The sequence below is a fragment of the Lissotriton helveticus genome, chromosome 2_2 (assembly GCF_964261635.1).
Source record: "Lissotriton helveticus chromosome 2_2, aLisHel1.1, whole genome shotgun sequence".
Lineage (NCBI taxonomy): Eukaryota > Metazoa > Chordata > Amphibia > Caudata > Salamandridae > Lissotriton > Lissotriton helveticus.
The window spans coordinates 182,836,641-182,846,348 of NC_136060.1; the positions used below are offsets into that span (position 1 = coordinate 182,836,641).

Below are 9,708 nucleotides of genomic sequence, written 5' to 3' on the forward strand. Positions count from 1 at the left end.
AAAAAATAATTTCCGAAAATAAACAACTTAGCTCCCAGTAATCAATACCTCATTTAGAATTTAAGGAAGTGCAACAACCACAATGAATTAAAATACCTGGCATTTATTTTGTGCATTGCAAGGTGGACAGTTATATAATTACTGTATCATAAGGAGGAGAGGTAGGGACTGTAGGTTGCTCCAGTAGGAACGTGCAGAAAAAGAAAAGGTGCTCAAGTCTTTAAGGGGTAAAATTAGAATTTCAGAATGTTTAGGGACAGAAGTTAAGAACATTTCATTATTAGCATGGTTAAACATCCCAGTCTTTTTCGGCCTGGCCACATCAAAATTAGTCAAAACTGTTTTACAATTCAGAAGTACAAGGATGTAAGCTAGAGTCCCACGTTAGAGTAAAGCTTGTGATCCAAGCCACTTATAGGGGCGTCGACTTTTCGACCGGAATTGGGCCTGCAAGGGAAATTTGTGACATCGGCCTTGCGGGTCTTCTTCAGGACTAGATGGGCAACCTAAGCAGGTGTAATGGTTGAGTCATACAACCGCAGAGTACTTGCGAAGCGCGCAATCACATGAAGAATTTCATAATGTGCAACTCCTTCCGTTAGTGAAGGTCATTAATGTAGCAAAGCAATGAATACAGCTGGCTTAGTAAGGCAAGGCCGTCATCTATAAAGTGAAATTCTTGTAATTGATAAAGGGCGTGCAGGCAGCTCCTTCCATGAGTCCCGTTTGGTCAGAGTCCAGAAGCAATAAATGCTGGTTTACTTGATCCGATAGATGGCCGGCATCCGTATTCTGCCCGGGTCGGCTGGAAAACCATTACACCCGCTTAGGTTGCCAAGAAATTTGCAAAGGAACCCAAAAAAAGGAGCGACCGTGCCTGGCGGGGCTGCCAGGATAAGCTTTTAGACGTACCGGGACCCTTAGCCAAAATGCTCAAGATGGCCCTGGTAGCCAAAGAATGGTCAACGCCAGTAGACCCAGATGTCTTAGCAGGCTGGACGCAGAGAGCGCTATGCCTCCCGGGCAACGCCAATTGCGCCAACCCTACTGAGAGACGCAAGTTCTTATTAATGAGGATGGACTCCAACTTAACGGAGTTAGCGTCAGCCGAACCAGGCCCTTTAGCGGAGGGTAGCCTCTTTGGAGATAGATTCATCAAAGACGTCTGTAAATATGTGGGCACATTCACATCTCTGGACAAGGCACAATCTGGAATTAAACAAGTTTTTCAAGCAGGCATTTTTAATAGGGCTGAGCGAGGCAGAGGACGCTCGCCAGGCCGCCAGTACTACCAAGGTCCTCCCAGAGACGATTACGGATGTGGTCTTGAAGAGTGGGATTCCACCAGAAGACGGACCTTTTATCCCACAAGGCAAAGATTCAACAGAAGGCGTTTCAACAGGGGCGGACTCCGGGCCGGGTTCCAAGCCCAAAATTTACAGGTTAGTATTAAATCTGAGAGAGTTCAACCACTTTATGACCAACAAACACTTCAAGATGGAAGGCATCCATCCCCTAACAGATTTATTAAAAGAAGGAGATTGGATGGTCAGGTTAGACCTGAAGGATGCCTATCTGACGATTCCTATTTTTACTCCCCATCCACGCTTCCTCCAAATCCAATGGCGAGACAGCTGGATGGAGTATTTGGCCCCTCCTTTCGGGCTTTCCTCAGCTCCCTGATCCTTCACCAAGGTGATGAAACCGGTGATTACTCACCTATGGGAACAGGGCATTTGCATGATTGTATATCCGGACGATATACTCATCATGGCACACACACAATCCTTAGCCACGCACCACTTACAGATGACCATGTCTCTATTGCAAAGTTTAAGGTTTGTGATCAACAAACCCAAATCATCTCTTTGTCCAAATCATCTCTGGGATTTTCTGGGATTTGTCATAAATTCCCAGACAGCTCAACTGAGCCTTCCGCACTCCAAGCTGAGCGATCTCAAGCAGGAGCTCATGACGGTATTGTCCAAATAGACAGTATCTCTACGAACAAACACCAGGGGAGTTGGGCTACTAGCATCATCAATTCAGGCGATCTTCCCGGGCCCTCTTCATTTTCGGGCCCTTCAGAGACTAAAGATACAACACCTTCCAAAGGGTCTGTCCTGTATCTAGTGCCTCTGTCTCAGGAAGTGCGAGAGGAGATACAATGGTGGGTGAGCCACGTGGAAGCGTGGAACGGCAGAGCCATTTTCGGCTCCCAACCAGAGGGCTTTATAGAGTCAGATGCCAGTCGTTGGGGCTGGGGAGCACATTGCAGAGATATCTCTACAGGAGGAAGATGGTCACTGCGCGAGTTAGATCTTCACATCAACTGCTTAGAACTGCTGGCAGGGTCATTTGCCATTCGGACCCTCTCCCTCAAACAGGTCTCTTGTTGTATACTGCTCCGGGTGGACAATATCTCAGCAGAGAGATATATCAACAAGTTGGGAGGTACAAGGTCGTCACTACTAGTGGAGATAGCGAAGGACTTCTAGCACTACTGCCTGTGTCTTCAGATCTCCGTCATTGCGGAATACCTTCCAGGACAGTCGAACACTGTGCCGGACTGGAATTCCAGATACCTCCAGGACTACAGCGATTGGCAGTTACAACCCAAGTATTTAATTGGCTGCAGGCGATATGGGGTCCTTGCCAGATAGATATTTTCTCCTCCAGGCTGAATCGACAGTTACAGACATTTTTCAGCTGGAGGTCGGATCTGTTAGCGTAAGTGACGGACGCCTTTTCCCAGGACTGGTCAATGGGCCTGAACTATGCCATTTCCCAGGTTCATTCAAATTCCCAGAGTGGCGACGCACGTAAACCGTCAGATAGCGGAGGTAATTCTGGTGACACTCTTATAGAAGTCACAACCTTGGTTCCCTGTGCTTCTGGAAATAAGCTGTGACTTGCCCAGGTTGATCCCGTGGTCCTCAATAATGCTCCAGGGCCCTCATGGAGAGACGCACCCGATGGTGATATCGAGGCAGTTGTCCCTGATGGCATGGAGGCTTTCCGGCGACAATGGGAGTAGCCTGGATTTTCGGACATGGCTTCGGCGTTCATTAAACAAGCCTGGGCCCCCTCTACAAGGAAACAAGTTGTACATTTTTTGTCAGAAAAATCATCGGAGGGTTTGGCCTACCGGTCAGTCAATAATTTTAGATCGGCCATTACAGCGGGACATACACAGATAGATGGTAAGCCAGAGGGTATGCACTAGGCCTGGGCAAAGCACTACGCTACGCTCGCGTAGTTTGCGAAGTTTGCGCAACTTCGCACTACGCGAGCTGCACGTAGCACAGTGAGAACACGTGTAGCGTAGCGTAGTGCAGCTGTCATTTTTTGCATGCTCACAGTCCTCAACAACAAGTTGGCGACCGCGAGCAAGCAAAATGACATCTTGGCAAGACTTTTTCCTCGTTCGCGATCAGCAACATCAAGTTGCCGATCGCGAGCGTGGAAAATAAACCTCCCTGCGAGATTCTCAACGCGGGGAGGTCTGTTTTCTCATTGCAAGTGGTCAGATATGCTCGCGACCGCTCGCAATGAGAAACTACCAGTCCGCGTTGGGAAAGCTGCCGCTCGAGGAAAAATCTCATCGAGCTGCAGAAAACTACAGCTCGCCATGTGCAAGATGCCGTTTTCAATGATTGCACAGTGCCGGATGCTTGTCCGCACTGTGCAATCATTTAAAACGGCACCTTGCACAGTGCGAACATGCTACTACGCAGTTCGCGTAGTGCTACGCGTAGCTCACGTAGTGCGAAGCAGTACTTCGCAAACTACGCCCAGCCCTAGTATGCACCCAGTAGTTTGTAAATCATTAAAATGAATCAGGATAGCTATTCCCCCTAAACCGAAATATTCTTCTCTGTGGGATGCGTCATTAGTTCTTACATTGTTTGACAAGAGGCCTGATAATAATCTGTTGTCTAGGAAACAGTTGAAGGCCAAATTAGCTATGCTATTGTGTTTATCTGCCTGCAGACGTTCGTCGGACGTCAGAGCGTTGGATATTACAGGTAGAGTATTTACTCCGGAAGGGGTTTGTTTTAGTGTTACAGGCAGGACTAAGACATTATCAAGAAGTATTGAATATCATGCTTTTCTCCGTAATGCAAAGTTATGTGTGGTTCAGTGCCTTAAGGCTTATAAAGAATGTATTCGGTCAGTAAGACTGGAAGGTTCGACACAATTATTGATTGCATTGCAGAAACCTTATAAACCTGTGTCAGCGGCTACAATAGCCAGGTGGTTAAAATCAATTATGCAAGAAGCTGGTATTGATACCCAGAGGTTTGGAGCACACTGTGTACGTGGTGCAACGGCATCCAAAACCTTTACGTTGGGTTCTAATATTCAAGATATTATGCAATCTGCTGACTGGTCTTCAGAGTCTACATTTAAACAATTTTATTATAAACCGGTGGGTGATATAGCTACAGTTGTTTTCGAGAAGTGTTACACTAGCATAAACCGAAGCCTCCAGTCCTGTAATAGAACAAAACATTTGCTAGCATTCGTGGCAAGAATTTTCAATTCTATTAAGGACACGGAGGTAAGGATTATCCCACCCGGTTATATAACAGTATTTGTAATACATGCCCACCTGTATGCATTTTATATTCTGTTTATCAGAACTTATGAGTTTTTCCTATGTTTCTATTCATTTCAGGTTCTGCAAAGAAGAGGGAATAGATGTACTTCTGGTTGAAGAAAATGTATAACAATCCAGTTTGGTTATGGTTCTTCCACTATGGAGGATGACAGTTTCAACTTGATTAATGTTATGAGACTAAATAGTTTAGAGCAAAAAAAGAGGCTCAGGAAAAGGGAACAGTGGCTCTTATAGGGTCAAACATGATGTATGACAAGCATCATGGGAAATGTAGTTTTTTGGTTTGATAAAAGTTTTCATTGGCTGTTGTGAGTAGCAAATAAATAGAAAGAGGAGCATAATCCTCACCTCTGTGTCCTTAATAGAATTGAAAATTATTGGCGCGAATGCTAGCAAATTTTGTATTCAACCATAGCTTTCTGCTAAATAAAGTAACATATGAAAATCATACATGGTTTATTGATTCCCTACAACACTTTCCCATACTTCATATTCTGCACTGACTTCCCATCAGCGCAAGAGCCCAATCTAACGGCATGCATTACCCATAAAATCCTCCACAACTTCACTCCCTCCTACCTGAATGAAAAACTGAAAGTCTCTGGAGCTCAATGGGGATTAGGAAACGTCGAGTCTCTCCAGCTCGACCCACTGACAATCATGTACGAACGCTGCATGATGATAAGCATTCTCTGGAAGTATAGTCAATATGGCTCTGGAATCCTCTCTCACCAGGCGCTTCGCACAGCCTTTTCTCTGGTCACATTCAAAGGCAACTCAAAATGCTCTTCTTTGAGAGAGACTTTGGTTAAAGTGGGGATCGTGGTTTGCATTTCCTCTGTTGATTTGATATTCTATCCTGTTACGAAATAGCTGTTCTTTCTGCTCCCTTGGGACTTTGCAGCTGTTTTTTATTACTGCTACATAAGTACTTCTTCGACTGTAGCATCCTTGATGTTAAGAACTGTTTGATCCTTTGTTTTCCTGGTGCTAATAGGTTCCTTTTTGTTTGTTAACCAGAATGTACTTCCTGCTCTCTTGTAAACCGCTATAATGTCTTTGGGCTAAGTCCACGCAATATAAAATCACATAATAATAAGTAGTAGTAACAGTCCTGAAGAGGCTGTCCCTCTGGGTTATCATTGGCCAAACAGTTGGCGTGTTTATTGTTTTGTAAACACTGCACTTGGGCAAAAGAATCCTGCAGCACAGCAGAAAGCTGCAAATAACTAAGCGAAATCAACACGCTGTACTGCTGCCTGAAAACCAGTAACCTACCGCATACATCAGTTGGGCTGGCAAGTATTCTGGTGGTCTCCTGCTAACTGGATCTTAGCCTTGCGTACAATTTCTCTTGAGAACCAGGAATACAAGTTTGTGAGTTGGGAGTCCAAACTCTTAACCACTGGGATGATGCCTTACTCGCTAATGAAGACTAAGACAATTAGCTGAACATGAGTATCACTCTATCACATACTTTACGTTACGGAGTAACGCTGCCATGGTAAAGAACGTGGACCAGAAGTTGAAGGAATTGAACTTGAAATCTCGAGTCCAGCCTGTAGCACTGAATGTATACTCCCATATTACTCTACTTATTTTGGCTTACCGCATAAACGTCAATATAGTGTTTGGGTAGCCTGAGATAGTTGTGTTCTGCTGACTAGTTTGTACGGAAAACATCCATATGGCTCCGTGAATGAAAATAATTAATGGGAAGTTTGTCATTTCGTCACTACTTACACGAACTGTCCATAAAATTCAGCCAAATACCAGTTGTCCGTTATTGATCTCTGATGAACTGCATTTGTACTTCCGGAACACACCCAGCCTATCCCATGGCCGAATACAGCGTGGAAGTTATCTGGCAGTGGGAGGGATCCAATGTGTAAAGTGGCCTTGGATTGGAGTGTAGTCCGCACGTCCGCCAATCGTAGTGTGCTGCACATTATTTCGACTTGCTGACTAGGTGTGGACGGCGTCTGACGTAACTCTGGCAAACACTATCCCAGCCGGTTTCGACGCAGTTAGGAGACTGCTGGTATTGGTTGTATGCGAGAGTGAGGCAGTCACAGAGTAGTAAAATTAGAACCTGTTGGCGAATGATGCTCGCCGGCTTGGCTCTGTCGCTGCCTTTTACTACTCTATAAAACAAGAGGAGGGAGTGGAGGTTTTGTGCTGGACAGTTGTTGGGAGAGATACTGACTCGTTTCAGAGCGCTTTACATAAGAACCAGTTGCAAAACATAATGACTAAGGATTACATGCGTTACTTAAAAGATACAAGCAGAAAAAATTGCAAATGTACCTTTGACCCTGTCCTCAGGTAGGTCGCCCCCCAGCCGCCACACGGTCCTCCTACGACGCTGCCCCCGCTGTCGCCTTGCCCCTGCTGCTGCCTGGTGCGGCGTGAGCCTCCTCTGGTCTCGCCCCTCGTGTGTTTAAATTCTCTGCCTTGAGTTGTTTTCTTCTGTTTGCACATGAGCCCTTTGTACCCCTTTTTGCCTTCTGTGACCCCTTTCCCCCGCATTGCCTTTGTGCCATTGTGCCCCCTTTCCCCTGTACTGCCCTGTGCCCTCTCCCCGCCCTTCCCTCGGTGCCACTCTCCCGTACCTGCGGTTCGCCACTCCCATTCGCCGCCCACTCCCAGCTGCTCCTCCCTCCCACAGCCCCTCATATGGAGGCCGTACAGCGGCCGCGCATCGGGCCCGCCAAAGGCAAGCCCGTCCGCGCCTGGACAACGCACAGCGCCAGAACCCCTGGACTCCGCGCCTCCCGCAACGCCAGACTGCACTACGACTCCAGCACCCTTCACGCACTCAACACCGGACGAGACCGCCCCTGCTACCAGGCCACCCCGAAGCGCACCCAAGGGCCCTTCGCCTGCTGGAACTGCAGATTCACCAGCAGTCAGCCCACCAACCAGAGAACCCAACCACCTCCGCTGCATCCTCCTCAACACCCGCTCCGCTCGCAAACACGCCATCGAACTCTGGGACGACGCCCCCGACGTCGCCTTCCTGGCGGAGACCTTGCTGAATGCCACCTCAGCACCAGACATTGCCATAGCCATCCCACAGGGCTACAAGATCTCCCGCAGAGACCGCACCAACGTGTGGTATATAAATAAATAATACCGGATCTATTTTTGAATGAATGAATGAATAACAGATAGCTCAATAAAATAAGAGTCAAGATTCGAGGTAGTAGGAGTTTCTGCAGGTTTATTACAGCATAAGGACAGGATCAGGACAACCTGCATAGAACGGGGGTAACAGGGCCCAGCAGGACAACTGGGGCCCAGCAGCTGCCGGGGCTTGATCTGGGATGAGCAGGACAACTGGGGCCCAGCAGCTGCCGGGGCTTGATCTGGGATGAGCGCGCTAACTTTTAATAACAATACATCAACTTATATACATAGCGCAAACACATAGCATTACATTGCAGTAGGCGTAGCAGTGGGTGGAGCAGAAGGTGTGACGCGTAGCAGTCGCGAGAGATAACAGTAAAAGTAGGTGTAACTGGGAGTATACATAGACATGTGGTGCAAACGTAACAGAATATGTCATGAATGGGCGGAAACATAGGAGGGGGCTACCTAAGGAGCCGGGACCTCTAACCTAATGGTGCGCGTAAACTGGCAATGACGTATCACTAGGAGAAGCTGGGGGCTATGAACTCTGTGCTAGGAGCAGAGACTAGAGTCTGGAGGGTCGGAGCGACATGTACCTAAACCCTATCTGGTATCTGATGTTTAGGGAACATGTTGATATAAACTAGAAGTCATGAAGGGAAAAGCTAACTTGATTCTAAGACTGGACCATGCATTATTCTACATGTAATGCGTGATGAAGAATATTAAATGACCATAAATACAGTATTTCTCTAACGTGGAGACGTGAAGGCTAGACAATGACGGAAACTATTGATGCAGTTCAGTAGCTTAGGAATGTAGAGAAGGAGGACTGAACTGATAACTGGAACTATAACATACTTTTGGCAGACTCAGAGGCAGAGCCAGGCTGCACCGGGCACTGCGAGGCAGGAAGTAAGTGAAAGGTCGAGGATACAGGTGGGGGCTGTATCGCTCCTCAGCGAGGCTTTCAGGAGACAGGAGCTGAATCTGATGTCCGGGCCCTTTTGAGGCCTAGAAACGGGGACTTTATTATGGAATAACGTGCACACTGGGAAACGTGGCAACATTACTTTACATAGGCCTGATATTCGTAGTATTCACGAGGACTGGAAACTAACATACTAGAGGTGGACACAACTGGAATTGCGTCATTAATCGGACATGGGGAATAACATATGCATATTGGTCATGCACACATAACATATGATGGATGAGGCGTAGGGACACAGAACATGGCAAAATTTACTTTTCCACATTCCCTCCTTGTCACTACGTTTCCATCAGGAAACATCAATTTTCATGATACCATCTATCATTTCATACAGTACCATTTGCTCGTCTCGAATTGTCTTGGAACGGGATTTAGAACGGGGCTTGGGACTAGGAATACAAGAGGTAGCACAAATGCCGCAAATCGCAGGGCCACATTGTATACAGAGGCAGCAGCTAAATATGATCGCTACTGCAATACCTAGAAAGGACAGGACTTTCCATCCCCAGGCGGAAATTATATTCCAGAACCAACCGGACCATGTCCAGGTGCCTGGATCTTGGTGTAACAGATGGGCAATTTTATGGAGTCTGGTTATAGCTGAATAAACAGACGGTGCGTTATTTGGAATGAAAATGCAGCAACTAGATCCGATGACTCTACAGGCCCCGCCCCTATCGGCCAGTATGACGTCAAGGACGAGACGATTTTGCAAAACGACAAATCTCATAGCAGATTGTTCTTCGGTTAAGTTACCTAGAGCAGAGGCAGTCTCATTTACTACAGCTTCAAGGGTTCTTGTTAACCTACGGATCAGTTTACTATTCTGGACAGGTCCTACAAAGAAGAAGAAACCTTTATTGAAATCTGTATACTGTTCTAGAGTAGTTTCAGTATAATCGACAATTGGGGACTCCCTTCTATGTCTAATGTGTACTAGATGTGTGTTTCTGTGATA

At 46.6% G+C, this 9,708-nt stretch overlaps 1 protein-coding gene across 2 annotated transcripts in view; it reads right to left on the minus strand.

The window, feature by feature from the left end:
- Positions 1–6,441, minus strand: part of N4BP2 (NEDD4 binding protein 2) — a 1,406,797-nt gene extending 1,400,356 nt beyond the window's left edge. The window contains exon 1 of one of the 2 annotated variants that reach the window (XM_078678311.1): positions 5,204–6,441. The gene's annotated coding sequence lies outside the window, so the exon portion shown is untranslated. The remainder of the gene's footprint in view (positions 1–5,203) is intronic. The other variant, XM_078678313.1, reaches the window with a different exon arrangement.
- Between the last annotated feature and the right edge of the window lie 3,267 nt (positions 6,442–9,708).